Source organism: Mizuhopecten yessoensis, unplaced genomic scaffold (genome assembly GCF_002113885.1).
Source record: "Mizuhopecten yessoensis strain PY_sf001 unplaced genomic scaffold, ASM211388v2 scaffold10441, whole genome shotgun sequence".
In the NCBI taxonomy this organism is placed as follows: domain Eukaryota; kingdom Metazoa; phylum Mollusca; class Bivalvia; order Pectinida; family Pectinidae; genus Mizuhopecten; species Mizuhopecten yessoensis.
This window is the reverse complement of record NW_018408548.1, coordinates 836566-850629: the sequence shown is the minus strand read 5'-3', so window position 1 is coordinate 850629 and position 14064 is coordinate 836566. Positions and strand designations below refer to the sequence as shown.

Sequence of the window (14064 nt, the reverse complement as noted above, 5' to 3'; positions counted from 1 at the left end):
CTAGTTTGTCATTCATACCCAAATGACGAATATTTCGCAGAATTTTGGAAGGACACTTTATAGTATAATATTATTTTCAGAGTTTTCTATTATCAACTTATTGAACAAACATTGATCATAAGTACTTATTGTTAGTGTAGAGTTATCTTTTTTTATTATTCAAGATAACGTGATTGTCGAATGCGTTACCCTGGTGATAAATGTGTTACAACACCAATTTTCAACGTAGCAAAGTATTTAAACTCGCTCTTTTGACCAGACATTAGATTTGTTTTATTTAAAACGAACAATTTTGGTTAACTATCATACATAAAAATATGTATTTAATCACTTAAATGTTGTTAAATGTAATCCCTGTAACTAACAACCATAGTTCTATGACGTCATTATTCTGTCGATTAATTAATTATATGAACACAAAGAAAGTTCGCAGAGTGCTCAATTGCATTGGGATCGTAACCAGCAGACAAAGGTATGAAAGTTTATAGGTTATTACAGTGCCCAAAGTTAATGTACTATTTTTTAATTGAACGAAGTCTTGAACGAAATGTTATGGTTTGTTATTTCTATATAATATAACGAAGATACACACAAACTAGCTAGTTGTTAGTTCATTGAACGTGGCAAGCAATCTATTTATAGACTATAAACGTGTATTGGCGTTATGAATGCTTGTTTCAACAAAACACTTCTATGATTAAACGGTGTGTTGTAAACATAGACATAAAATAATAACAATGAATTTAACATACATTGAGCAATTCTAAGTTATTTTCATAAATATTTTTATAACTTGAATACATGAACAGAACAGGCATTTGTGTTTGATATTCGATTTGACAGTTTGTAAAGATGGCCAGATCTCAATATCATAAGCATATTAAATTAATCAATAAAAAATATCGAAATATCAGCTAAAGAACATGTAAAATACTATCTGCATTATAAAAAGATACTAAGAGCTTTATTTACGTATGATGATACAAACAACACAATGGATAAAGATTAGCCAGACAGGCACTTGTTAATATAAATTCCTACAAGTGTTATGTATATACAAGTGTACATATGTAAAATGTTTCATTAATACGCCATTTGATTTTAAAATTAATGAAATAAATTTCATAAATTGTGTTAGTATATCACGCTTTTATTATTGACAGGACATTGTAGTAAAAATACTTTATAATCAGGATACGCTATTCAACGTTGATTGGTCAGAATCAATGTCCGGGAAATGACTCCAAAAATCATCAGATGAATGTTAGAATTGATATACCATATCCTGTATCATAGATTTCTGTGAATATCATCGGTAGGAAAACACGCTGTTTCTTATCAAAACTTCGCAATTCGGTCATTTCCGTGAGTATGTCACAATGTATTCCCCCCATCTAATTGACCAATTAAAAATTGGTATGAAAATTAATTGATACAAAAGATTAAGATTGTATTAGATATCTACATATTGGGATATTGCCATCTTATTCCCATATGTTCATACCTAAAATGAATAAAGATTCATTTGTGGGAAATCTGGACTTGGTATTTACGTTCAAATTTGTATATCACTGTTATATGAAAATGTTATTTCATTTCTATGTTTATGATTCAGATGTATTTTACAGAATGAAATCTTGAACAAATTAAATGACATCAATTGCATCAAATTAATGTTGAACTTTGAACTTGTATCACAGACAGTAGTACTCCACCATGTACAAAGTGTATAATTTTGTAACACCGGAAAATCACATTGCAGACCTCATAATTTTTTATTATTTTTTAATTAAAGCAACTGTGCAAAACCATGAATAAGTCGAGAGAAAAAAGTAAAAATAATTAACCATTTACCATTTGATACAGGCATGACATATGCAGAGTTAGTTTTGCCCGATAAAAAATAAAGACAGAAAATAATGTTAAATTAATGTTAAAAAGCAGAAACACATACAATTACAAAACTCTTAAAATACTGTAGCAAACAGCAGTAGATACACTAAATATCCGAAATAGAATTAAATATAGCAATCGCTTAAAAATCGATCTATGGGATATTTAAAGAAGGTATATATTAGATTAAATATCGACCGAACGCAATATTTACCGTAGTGAAATATTGCAACTGTTTATGCAATGTATGAAACCGGGAGAAGCACGTGCTGAACCGCACACTATCAGAATTACCGGGAACATAATCAAGATAGTTTTAAGTTTCAAGTATGTATATTAAACTCTAGTTTTGATAAAATTAAGCGCACAATTCAATATGCACCTACCTAGCTGTAGCATACGGTCTAACATTAATCCGATCACAAAATGCACGGATGCCAAAATGGCTGTGTTTATGCCTCAGTGGTAAAAATAGTAACAGGTTATTCCCGTGACGTTTTCACACACAGACACTATGGCGACAATGTTTACATTAAACTCTTTTAAACATAATGTAACCGATATGCAACTTCAGTACATTACATATATTTGAATTCTACAAATAAGCATGACAACTGTTCAAATAATGTCCATTTCTTTCAATGTAAATAAATACTTACATAGACTTGACATTGAGCCCATTGACCTATAACACAGCACACATACAAGCATATATGTACAACGTACACTGACCTACTTACAAATGACTAAGCGCGGCCGCAAGAAGACAGTGAAATAGGCTAACTTCGAGGTAAGGTATGAATCAGCAAGCATGCTTGACAGTCATAACGGTGAATCATCAATATATTGTGATAACATAATAATCTAACAACAATAGTTGCAAAATTGTCTTTTACGCATGTCAGATAAGGTATCTTACTAGCTGTAGCCAAGGTTGTGCATGAAACAGAAAACGGATAGGTCATTTTATAATATTCTGTGCAAAAGTTGATACTTTGCAATTAAAAGAAATCGGTAGTGTCAATCTTTGATGTTTTTTTTACGTTGCAAGCTCTTTTTTATGTAGAAATTTAAACATGACTGCGAATAATACCACCTCATTTTCACGCATATACAAGGAAGTATATATATAGTCATATTGTTTTCCAGGTCAAGATTATGTATGGTGCTTGCGAAAACGATAGGCAGACCTAACGTTTAATGCATACTACACATATGCGTGGAATAGATAGCAAAAAGCTCTTGAGCTGATACCAAGCGCTGCTACAAGTTAGCGTTGTAGTCATATGTGGGCGCTAGCAATGCGTACATTAATATTCAAATATTCAAGGCAATGGTTGTGGATATCGTATTTCAGACATGCGCACAATTAACCAATTAGTAAAACCATTTAAATAAACTTTACAAGGTCGAATTTTATTTATATATGATATGGTTTATCCTAACTGAACAGTTGCCAAAATTATAAATGTGATATTCGTCAGCGCTCGCACTAGTACAGAGTTTGACACTACAAAGATGTGCGTCATATACACCAATATGATTTTACATTCAAGTTGTTACCTAACTTTTATATATTATATAATTAAAATCAAAATGCAAACTTACCGCATGCGATCTCTATATGACACTTATATATACTAGTACATATACTATTAGTATATATTCGTTTTGAATTGCCAATAACATAGAATTTACGTGCGAGGATTTACATTTATCGTGTACAATATATTGGTCTTGGCCCAAACACTCGGAGAGCTAAATAAAGACCCGCTCAGTTTTCATGTACACAATATTCCTGTGATGCCTTACTTTTTAGCAATTTAAATTGGTAGGTTTCTCTAGAGACTTTATATCTGAAAATGAAGTTTTTTTTAAAGCACGCAAAGCAAACATGCACCCTCTTTTCAATTGCTCAATATTTGTTATGTATTTGGTAAGAGTTTGATACAAGGTTATGAATGTTGGACATACATGCATACAGAGAGACTTATCCCCAGAGAAAACATTCATGCTTTCCAATATATAACCATAAATTATTATAACATCTTTATATCATAAGCGGTATTTGTACATCGGTACTGCAGTATAAAACTAGGTATGTAAGGCAATAGTTACATGAGCTAATCAGTATCGAGATAAAGACATAACATATAGATATAGTTGGTGTTCATTCCACTATTCTTAACCATACGACCCTGTAGTGGATATGAATAAGCTAACATACACCCAAATTGATTATACGTCAATTCAAACATGAGTGTAAAGTATACATTAGCCTAACCCATAATATAAGCTCTACCGAGAACTACAGTCCAAAGTACATATCCACTTTGTTCATTGGAGCTAGTTCATTAACTACAACAATGTAAACTGAGCACGCAAATACGATATTCATGGTTTTTTTTACTTACCTCAACTAACGCGAGCTCTACCTGTGTTTCCGCCACTACGATTAACTAAACTGGTCATGCATCAATGCTAAAAATAGATGCCATAGGAAAAAGTGCAGTGTAATCATAGTGCGTTGAAGTCTAATCCAGGTATGCTGTCTTAATATTTGTTTACATTGGAACGAAATAAAACGTTGTTTTAAAAACAATCTGCTACGAGTCGAATATAATATTTTTTGTAAAATGTCTCTTGCAGAATTACCTTCTTTCGTGTAATTGTATGTGTCAGTGCAATTTCGTTCAATAACCAGCAAACATATCGATTAAGTTTAAGTCAATCCCTGTGGGGTAAGTAACTTTCGTCTTGGTCCTCACTCACATGGGGAAACGGACGATGACGACATTTGGCACCAAACATGCGAGTATGATACAGTTCTTCCAGACAACAAACGGCCAATGTAAAGAATGTGAATTTGCAGAAAATCACTTTTAGAATGGTATTCTATAATTATATCCAACAAATGTTAGTTGTGTTAGCATTAAGTATTACATTGAATTTATAGTTAAAATAGAAAATAAATTACTTTTGACTGAATAATGAAATTTTCAACGTTTTCTTCTTTCTGTATTCCACATGTTCCAAAAGCATTTCACCGCTTTACACAATGAAATGAACGTGAAATATGAACAGCAAGCTGAAAAATATGAAAAACTTAAACCAGCACATACAAGCATATATGTACAACGCAACTTATTTCACGTAGACGGATGGACAACTTATCGTACTGTAGATTTCATTTTGTGCCAATTTTGCTTTCCCTTCTTCTTTAAAAAGAAATTGGTATAAAAAAACCGGATATCAAATTTTCTATCAATCAAATTATTTATAAATAATGTTTCTGACCGACCGTTATCTCTCTCTCTATTCCTGTGTCGCTCTTCTTTCTAGAGTTAAGCAAGGTGTCTGTTTTGTGATAAGTAGCATTATTAATTTATTGCACCAAAATCACGGGGCATACTGTATGCAATCAAAATTGTCAGTAACGAATATTTATCGGTGAAAAAGGGGACTTTTTCTGCCTATTCTTTTGATGATTTTTAATGGGGGTTTTTCCGAGCACCTTCCTTATTAATATCGCACTTTTGGCCTTGATATTGAACGTCCAAGTAAGGAATGTAATGGGTTCTGTCCTCACGGCGGGAATGTAATGGGTTCTGTCCCCAGGGCGGGAATGTAATGGGTTCTGTCCCCAGGGCGGGAATGTAATGGGTTCTGTCCCCAGGGCGGGAATGTGATGGGTTCTGTCCCCAGGACGGGAATGTGATGGGTTCTGTCCTCAGGGCGGGAATGTAATGGGTTCTGTCCCCAGGGCGGGAATGTAATGGGTTCTGTCCCCAGGGCGGGAATGTGATGGGTTATGTCCTCAGGGCGGTTAAAATGGTAGTTTTTATTTCGTGCTACACTTTGAGCATTTATAGGAAAATCGCAACAACTGGTTGTCGGCATAATGCGACCATGTGGAATACTGTGCCCTGTGTCTTCGGCATGGTGTTTCAGTGAGGTAGCACTCTAAAGTCGGCCTCAGATCCAATCAATTGGTCAAATGCACCAACAAACCGCCTCCAGCGTACAAACCATATAGAACCATACCGAACCGTGATACTTTATTGTGTGATCACATTGGTATTACAGGTAGGAACACTTTAGATCATGAAGTCATCTTATTAATTCCATATTTTCAAGGCGCATTCCATTTTTGATAGGACTGAAAACGGAATTATTCTTGTACCTACATATGTTACGTATATTTATCAAAGCTTTCAAACAAACATCACAGTGTCCATAAATGCTGCCGTTTTGCTTGTACATGTATATTGAAAAATATGTTCCATTTAAAACTGCGTCGTGGTGACCTCTGATTTGTTTTTGAGAAAAAAAACTAACAATGCAATTGTTCATTTTTTTTAACCGTTGATGAATGTCACGCCAAAAACAAGTAAGTATCCTCTTAACAATCAGGTGGTGTTGGTTCGTCGTCGAATGGTTCCCCAATTTACTGGTAACTTCGAATATACATTTAAAGTGTGTATTACTGCCATAAATTATCAGAATGCCTTCTTCTTGGAAACGCTGTATTTATAGCACAGATTAGAAGAAAATATGGACGTCGCCAAAGCCACGTCAAGCCCGTCCTTTCATTTTGTGTGTGTATCAATAAGGGCCAATATATTGCCGTAAAGAACAACACAGTCATCGGAAGATCTAAGTACTTTCTAAAATTGCAGGTATCTGCTGATGTCTTTTATTATAGAAATTCACTTTTCTGTGCACTCAAAGAAGTTATTTCAACGCGAAATACCACATTTTAGATTCTTGAAAATTGGAAAGACCAACGTTTACTAGGAAAATCCCTGATCTTACGTCCGGCTCTCGAACTGTGGTACAGACGACCGTGAACGGAACCCATGCAGTTTTCATTGAAGGTATCGGTGACACGTCTATACTTACAACGTTTGCCTATTCCTCGGTTGGTTAAAATTACTCCATTATCGTAACGACCAAAATGTAGTGAAATCGATTTGATTGATTAATCAGAAACTGATGAAAACAGTGGGTCCTGCGCTCATTTTAGGATCGGCGGGCATATAAAATGAACGCGCTGCAAAATCGATGTTTGACAATACGTATCAAGGTGGACTTTCAAATATGTGAATGCTTGAGTTCTTTTCAAACCGAACACGTCTATTAACACAGAAATGATATTCTATGTTGAAGGTTTTACAATAATAAATCACAGTTCCCTTAACCTAATTGGTATCCATTTTGAATTACAATTTAATATGGCCAAGGAAGTGTTGAATTTTAATAACTTAAAAAAGTAAGGCATGTTTATGGTCTCCTTGAAGTACACCAATAAGATTATAGACACCTTATTTTATTTCTCTCAAACAACCAATTGATACACTAATGCATGACACGTTGTATACATGAAACTCCGGTGTGAAGTAGCTGCTATTTTAGTACCAACTTTACGAAATACGAAATGACGCTGATTACGTTATGTAAATATAAACAGAACAACCTGCTAATTATCTTGTGTATCAAGTCGTGATACGAAAACATTACACTAATTTAACTATTACTTGGAAGGATTCGTCTGGATAATATCACTGAACAAAAACGTGTTGTGGTATTGTCTGAATTCTATTTTAAGTTTGTAATGCACTTAATCGTTAACAAAATTTGGTTGGTAGGACATAATGTTCGAATAATGGAAAGTTTGGTCAATTGAGAGTTCGAAAGATTGTTTGTTTGGATATGCTGTAGTCGGATATGTTGCTGTTGTCCTGTACATTCAAGTACAATTGTACTTATTAATCGTTAAGTTGGGAGCTCTAAGAAACATAAAACTTTAAGAAGGTAAACCACATTGTGTGCGTGTATTGTCTATGTCATTCTCATGGTGTACATTACAAATTTTCCATGTGCCCATATTTTCTTCGATTGCTTCAATCTTTTGTATTATTACACGTCATCGTAACATAATTTACGAGCGCAGAGTAGTGTCGTTCTTTAAGCACGCTCAAGAACCCTACACTTTATTGGTGATAAATAATTATACCTGGGGCCTATGCTGCAAAGTCAGTGACATTATTGCACTCCTTGTGACGTCAGCATTTCATGTGCTGGCTTTATTTTAAGATTGAAAGGAATGCATATTTTTAACTCAATCGACCAGTCATTAATTCGGTAGGGTTCAAATGTGACTTCAGGGGTGAATAGGTTAATATATTATGATGTTATACAATAGAGTCCCTTTTAAACAGTCTCCAGAATGCGCTATCGAACGGAGATGCGTTACATACCTAAACAAATGGTAACAAACCCTGGTTGCATTTGAAAAACAAAATGATCTTTCTGGACGATTTCCATGATACATGTATATTTTTAAACATATCGTTTTACCAAATAGGTGACCACCCTTTTGCAGACACAGTTGGGTTTCTATTATAACCAGTTTTCCTAGGCAACAAGCGACAATTTAATTACATGCGGGAATTTGCGCTATTTGAATTTGACGTCACGCCATGATTTGTCCCCGATTGGCCTAGCATATAACGAAAAAAACTGGAAAGTTTTTGATTGGAAAAAATTCACATGTAGGAGTTCTTACTGTTATGTAAGCGTTGAACACATTAAACATGAAAGGTTAGAGCGCTTTGTAAAACCAGAAAGAACGAATTCAACATGAAGCGCTCTCCATGAAATTTTACATGTTTCAGTTGTCATTCAGTTTGGCTATGCATGCCAACTGAAACATTGAATTGCTTTAATGTCTCCTTGGTTAGTAGTGTAATCTTATGGCTGTACAATTGTTAGGCTGTCGTTTTTTACAGTGATAATACACTAATATGTACTTCCATAGAGTGCGTCAATCGTCCACTATCAGCGATAAAGTGAATGTTTTTATCTGTCGTTACAGGTTGTTGTCTAAAGTGTAAATTGATTGGGACATGCTACTACTTCTGAGGCAGACGACAACGACGACAACGTGAGCTGCACGGCACTCGAATACGTCACCAAGACGATAAAACAATTGGTAATTCAACAAGTACGTGAGACAAAGTAATTCTGAATTAATAACGGGTTTTTCATGCAATGCTCCAATGCACGTCTTTTGTTCAGTGGGATTATAAACAAAAGTTTTTAAATGTTTTTAAAGCATATCAGTATTTTGATTACGATACTAGCTTCTATCTAGACATTTATCTACACCAAACCCGCACGACCTTGCCTTGAACAGTTCACTCTAGTATATCGGATGTTCTGCTAAAAACATTTAACAGTGCTGTTATACGTCGATAATTCAGTAGAGCCACACTGAAAATTATCCCAAAAAAATAGCTGTAGAAACCTGTGAATACTGACGTAAATGGATTGTTGTGTATGAGTCATTGGACAAAACATTTCTTCCAATTCATTTGCAAAATATATTTAAAAATCTAACGTTACTCAACATATTTAAATAAAATCATTATGAAATAAAATATTCAAATATGTCTAGGTTGCAGAAGCTGGCTTGTAGCGTTTTAAATGTAAAGTTATCTGAATAAATCTAGCTGAACACTACAACAACATCAGGTGGTGGCTGTCAATATATACCGGGATTAGATACTAAATCTGAAGTTTTATGAAACAAACTTTAAACCATAGCTCGTTTCACAAATACCACATGTAATGGGAATGGGTTTGATATTCTTTTAATCAGATACTCAACCAAACCATATTTCAATAAAACATATTTGTCTTATGTAATAAAAATTAAAAAAACACATCAGTAAACAACGCAAGTTTGCAGTGGCATTGTAACAGCATCGACGTCAGAAACGGTGATATTACTCATGTTACACAATAGTTATATTTATATCAGATATTCATGTGATTGTATTATTACACTACATAACAGTCCGTAAACAAAACAAATCTTAAATGCACGTTGGAAGACAAATTAAATACATTTGAGTTTGCACAGTTCATCAATTAAATTCTCTCTGGAACAGATATCAAATGGTTGATGATTGCACAACATTGGAAGAAATAATGACGAGAAAAAGTAAACCATGTAGAAACAGTATTGAATATTCTTTCACAATCTTGATCAGGAGACCAGACAGTACATATGAAAGTATGTTTACTGTATGTTGCTTTAGATTTGGTCTGAAACAAATTAAACGAGAGAATATTGAAGTCTGAACAAACCCGTAACTCGAAATCAAGTGATGCAAGTACGACAAAATATTAACAAGGGATAGATTTACATGGAAGCACAAGGAAAAGGACGAGGTGATCCAAAGACTTCTGGTTCATCGAAGACATCCGCCATATAAATCTATGTCGAACAAGTAATGGCACATCCTCAAAGAGGGAACTGTGGTAGTGACAAAGAAACTATACAAGGCGAATTAATTAGCGTAAGAAGAAACATAGACCTCCATATCACAAAAGGAAAAATAATATCTTTCCATATTCTTCGTCAAATTGCATCTCTCTAACCTTGAGGTGTTTTTAAGATTACAAATCTTCTCGAACCTTGAGGTGTTTTTAAGATTACAAATCTTCGACTTATCTGAAAGTGAAATAGAATGGCTAGGCAATGTTCCTGTTATTAGTCCTGACAAGTTCTCTGATAAGTATATAAAAACAAAAACAAGTATGTCTAGAGAAGGCACAGTTTGTTCCAATGGAAATGTGGACAGTCTGCTAGTAGGTCTTGCCAACGAATTCGAAAAAGATATTGTCAACCAGGAACTCAATCATGTCATCTCGGCCATTGTCAAGGTTTTACCAAAATATGTTCCAAGATGGTTTACAACCGCATACATATCAACGAAAACTCTTGTAATAAAAGAAGGAATGTGTTATTTGAAAACCATTTCATTCCACATTTCTTAAGAAAGCCATAATATTTTGTAGAAACGTAATCTACCTGACATCTTTTCATTGCTGTACCTGCTTGAATGTTGTAGTAGACTGTCCTTGACGCTGTTAACCAAACGGAAAAGTATTCAATCGTCTGCAAAAGGCCACACTCCGTGTACAGCAGGACGAGAAGAAATCTATATAAATATTTAATGACGTTTTGTAATTGAGTTTATTTTGAAAAAAAAGTTTTTGACACATTGAAACACGCATAGATGCGCATTTCGGTTTCACCCTGTTTGCTCATAGGAATCGCATGCGTAAGTTTTTTTTCACTCGTGTATTTTATAGCAAAATTAAATATTGAACAAGTAATGTTAGCGTTGATTGATAAACTACATCACGGAATTGGATTTGCTATCTAAGTCGTGATTACATCTGGCATGTTTTAACGCTTTATTAACGCATCAAAGACTCGAGATTGTTGAAAACTGGAAAGAAACATCAAGTTTCTCCATTAAATTTCAGATTGCCTCAAATAAATTACATAACAAACTGGTACCGATGTTCTAAATATATGTACATGTAAATTAGCAAATGAAGAACTACTTTTACAGCCTCGATAATTCAAACCTGGTAAAACATTCTGTTTTATCTCTTTAGTCCTGTATCAACACGGGATTTTTAAAAGACAGTATATATATATAGGCAAAATATTGATAAGCAGTTTCAAAGCATAACAAAGAAATTAAAAATGGCAATGCCTTGTTCCGAATATAGTCAAAAGTGGCCTTGCAAGAATTTAAATTTAAAATTGTTTTTTTTCTTTAAAATCAAACGACAAACCCAACTTGTTCATTGGATGTTATTACGCCTGTGCTTTCATCAAATTGAAGAAATAATCCGTCAATATCACCCTTTGTACTTTTTTCCGACAGGAGTCTGACGTTTTATCATTATATATAACTGTAACTATCTGTAAAAAAAACCACCTTATACAATATAAAACGTCAGACTCATGTGCTCTTATTGGTTCGTTTCGCTCGGAGTAGGAATTAGCATTTTGTAAAAACCACACAGTTTGTTGATATTTACAGAGTGGATTGATCATTAGCCAAGATATCAGCTTGGGAGGATGGCTGCATTCAATTTTGTAAACAAAATAAACACTTTGCACGAATAGGAACTTGCAGTTTTCCACACTAGCCTTAAAATTACAACGTGAATGAAGAAATAGGACTGGGGATTCTGACAGCGCATCTTATGAAACATTCATCAGTTGTTCTGGAACAGAACTGTAAAGCCTTCTAAATATAAATTTAAGGAAAGGTCGACAGGTGAGTGACCATTGGAGGACGGTTTAGTTTTTTGTTTGAATATGAAAGAAGTTTCCGATTCAATGAGTAGAATGATGTCAGCTCTAAATGTAGGCTTTGGGCCAAAGGCCAAGAGACCTCGGGATGGAAAGGCCACCTATATTGTGTCGACGATATATCGAGGAAGCTCAAACCTTTTAGTTATCCTCGTGACGACTCTATACATAGCTACAGCGTAAAACTTGGCCAACCGAAATTGTATGGTCTACACGGCTGCAGTGAGCATTTTCAGACCATGACTTTTTTCCCGCTAAAGGAATCCCATAGCATGGATTTTTTCCAAGAAAAATTATGGATTATTTTCATTTGGACATCCTCAATAAATTTGGGAAAATCCAAAAATGTGTTGGATATTTGTTCCGCCACTACGAGGTAGGCCTACCGGGTTTAAACAGATCTAGCTAACAGGATTAGTTTGTGTGGAATAGAACGACCAACGAAGAAGGAGGTGTATGGTTATAGTGATGTTTTATTTCAATTTGTGATCAGACGGATACACATTTGTGGTGATGATTCTTCCGATAATTTGCATACCACCTATAGTGTATTGTTTCACTTCCACTTTAATTGTTGAGCAATTTCTTGACAATTTTGATGCACAAAGTAGTTTTTTTCTCTCTGCACAATTCAATATTAAACAATACAATTTTCAGCCCGTGCTGATTTACAAAAGCTTAAAATTTCGTTTTTCAGTCTTGCAACTTGCTTGCTGGTACAATAATATGCGCAATAGATATATATATATACATGTAATATGTCTTAACCGTATAGTCATGTTATCGCCAAGTTGTGAAAAAGGTGGTTCTAGCTATTCATATTTTGAAATAACAGCTGGTTCAAAGTTAAACAATAGCAATCTATCTTGCAACTTAGCCTCAGCATTTAATGAGAACACAGTATACTGTAGTTATAATGTTTTAACATTTTTTTCTGTTACAGATGTGCCTTTTCCTATGTCTAAACACCAACAAAGGAGAAAAGACAAACGTTCAATGACAAATGTTATGTGCAAAGATCACCACCGAATAAACAAGAAAAAACAACTCTTCATGGAGACATATAATGACAAGTTAGCGCATCAAGCATTTCTCCGACAAAAAGACTACCAATATATGATCTGTGAATAGCAACCTACCATAGCATCATTCCATTAATGTAAATATAACGGTAAGTTTATATTCACCAAAAACTAAAGGATTTTGTTGGTTATTGAAATAATTTACTACCCTATATGCTATTTATCGTATATATGTGAGTAGAACTAGGCAATACAATGAGTTGAATTGGGCAATACAATCCTTAAGTATCAGATATTGTCATTCAGGTTCTTTGAAGTTGACACTGTTCACTAAGCGTTGAATCACTTCTAAGGGTGCTTTTAAATGCAATCCATTCCATATGTACCACAGATACACAGTTAATAGATTGTTTTAACTGAGGATTGAAGCCAGTACAACCCTCATAATCAGATACCAAAGTTCATATATATATCCAGTCTGCAAGTTAAGTGTTTTACTGATTTATGATACAAATATGGTTTGCGAGGATAAAATTGGGCAAAACAACTCCCCTCACCTGCATCCAAATAACTTCCATATCTAGTCAGTTAATAGACTGGATATGGTAAAAATCTGGTTTGTAAAGATAGAATGATACCCCCCCCCCTTATCACACCATATTTTTTTCCAATTCATATCCATTTTGTCAATTTGTAATAAAATGTTTTAACTGGCATAACTTTTATAACAATTGGGAAATACAAGCTACAAGATTAAACCAATGTCATATCTAGTCAGTAAATGGAGTATTTTAATACTGGATATCAAGTGAGCATGGAATAATATTAGTTACACGGAATTTTGGCAAGGTATACAGGATGGTATGACCCTAAAGGTTTTTAGCTCACCTGGTCCGAAGGACCAAGGTGAGCTTATGCCATATATACCGCAGCGTCCGTCGACTATCACCTTTACACTACTAG

General features: G+C 34.3%; 1 protein-coding gene across 15 annotated transcripts in view; it reads left to right on the top strand.

Moving 5' to 3' along the window:
• The window catches only part of LOC110460618 (serine/threonine-protein kinase TBK1-like), a 79956-nt gene that overhangs the window by 43482 nt on the left and 22410 nt on the right, over positions 1-14064 (top strand). For 8 of the 15 annotated variants that reach the window (XM_021513629.1, XM_021513637.1, XM_021513630.1 and 5 more), the window contains 2 exons: positions 8771-8899; positions 13023-13250. The gene's annotated coding sequence lies outside the window, so the exon portion shown is untranslated. Of the gene's footprint in view, positions 1-402; positions 473-1266; positions 1366-2589; positions 2689-6749; positions 6771-8770; positions 8914-11847; positions 12045-13022; positions 13251-14064 lie in introns of those variants that run through there. The other 7 variants (XM_021513636.1, XM_021513634.1, XM_021513631.1 and 4 more) reach the window with 7 other exon arrangements.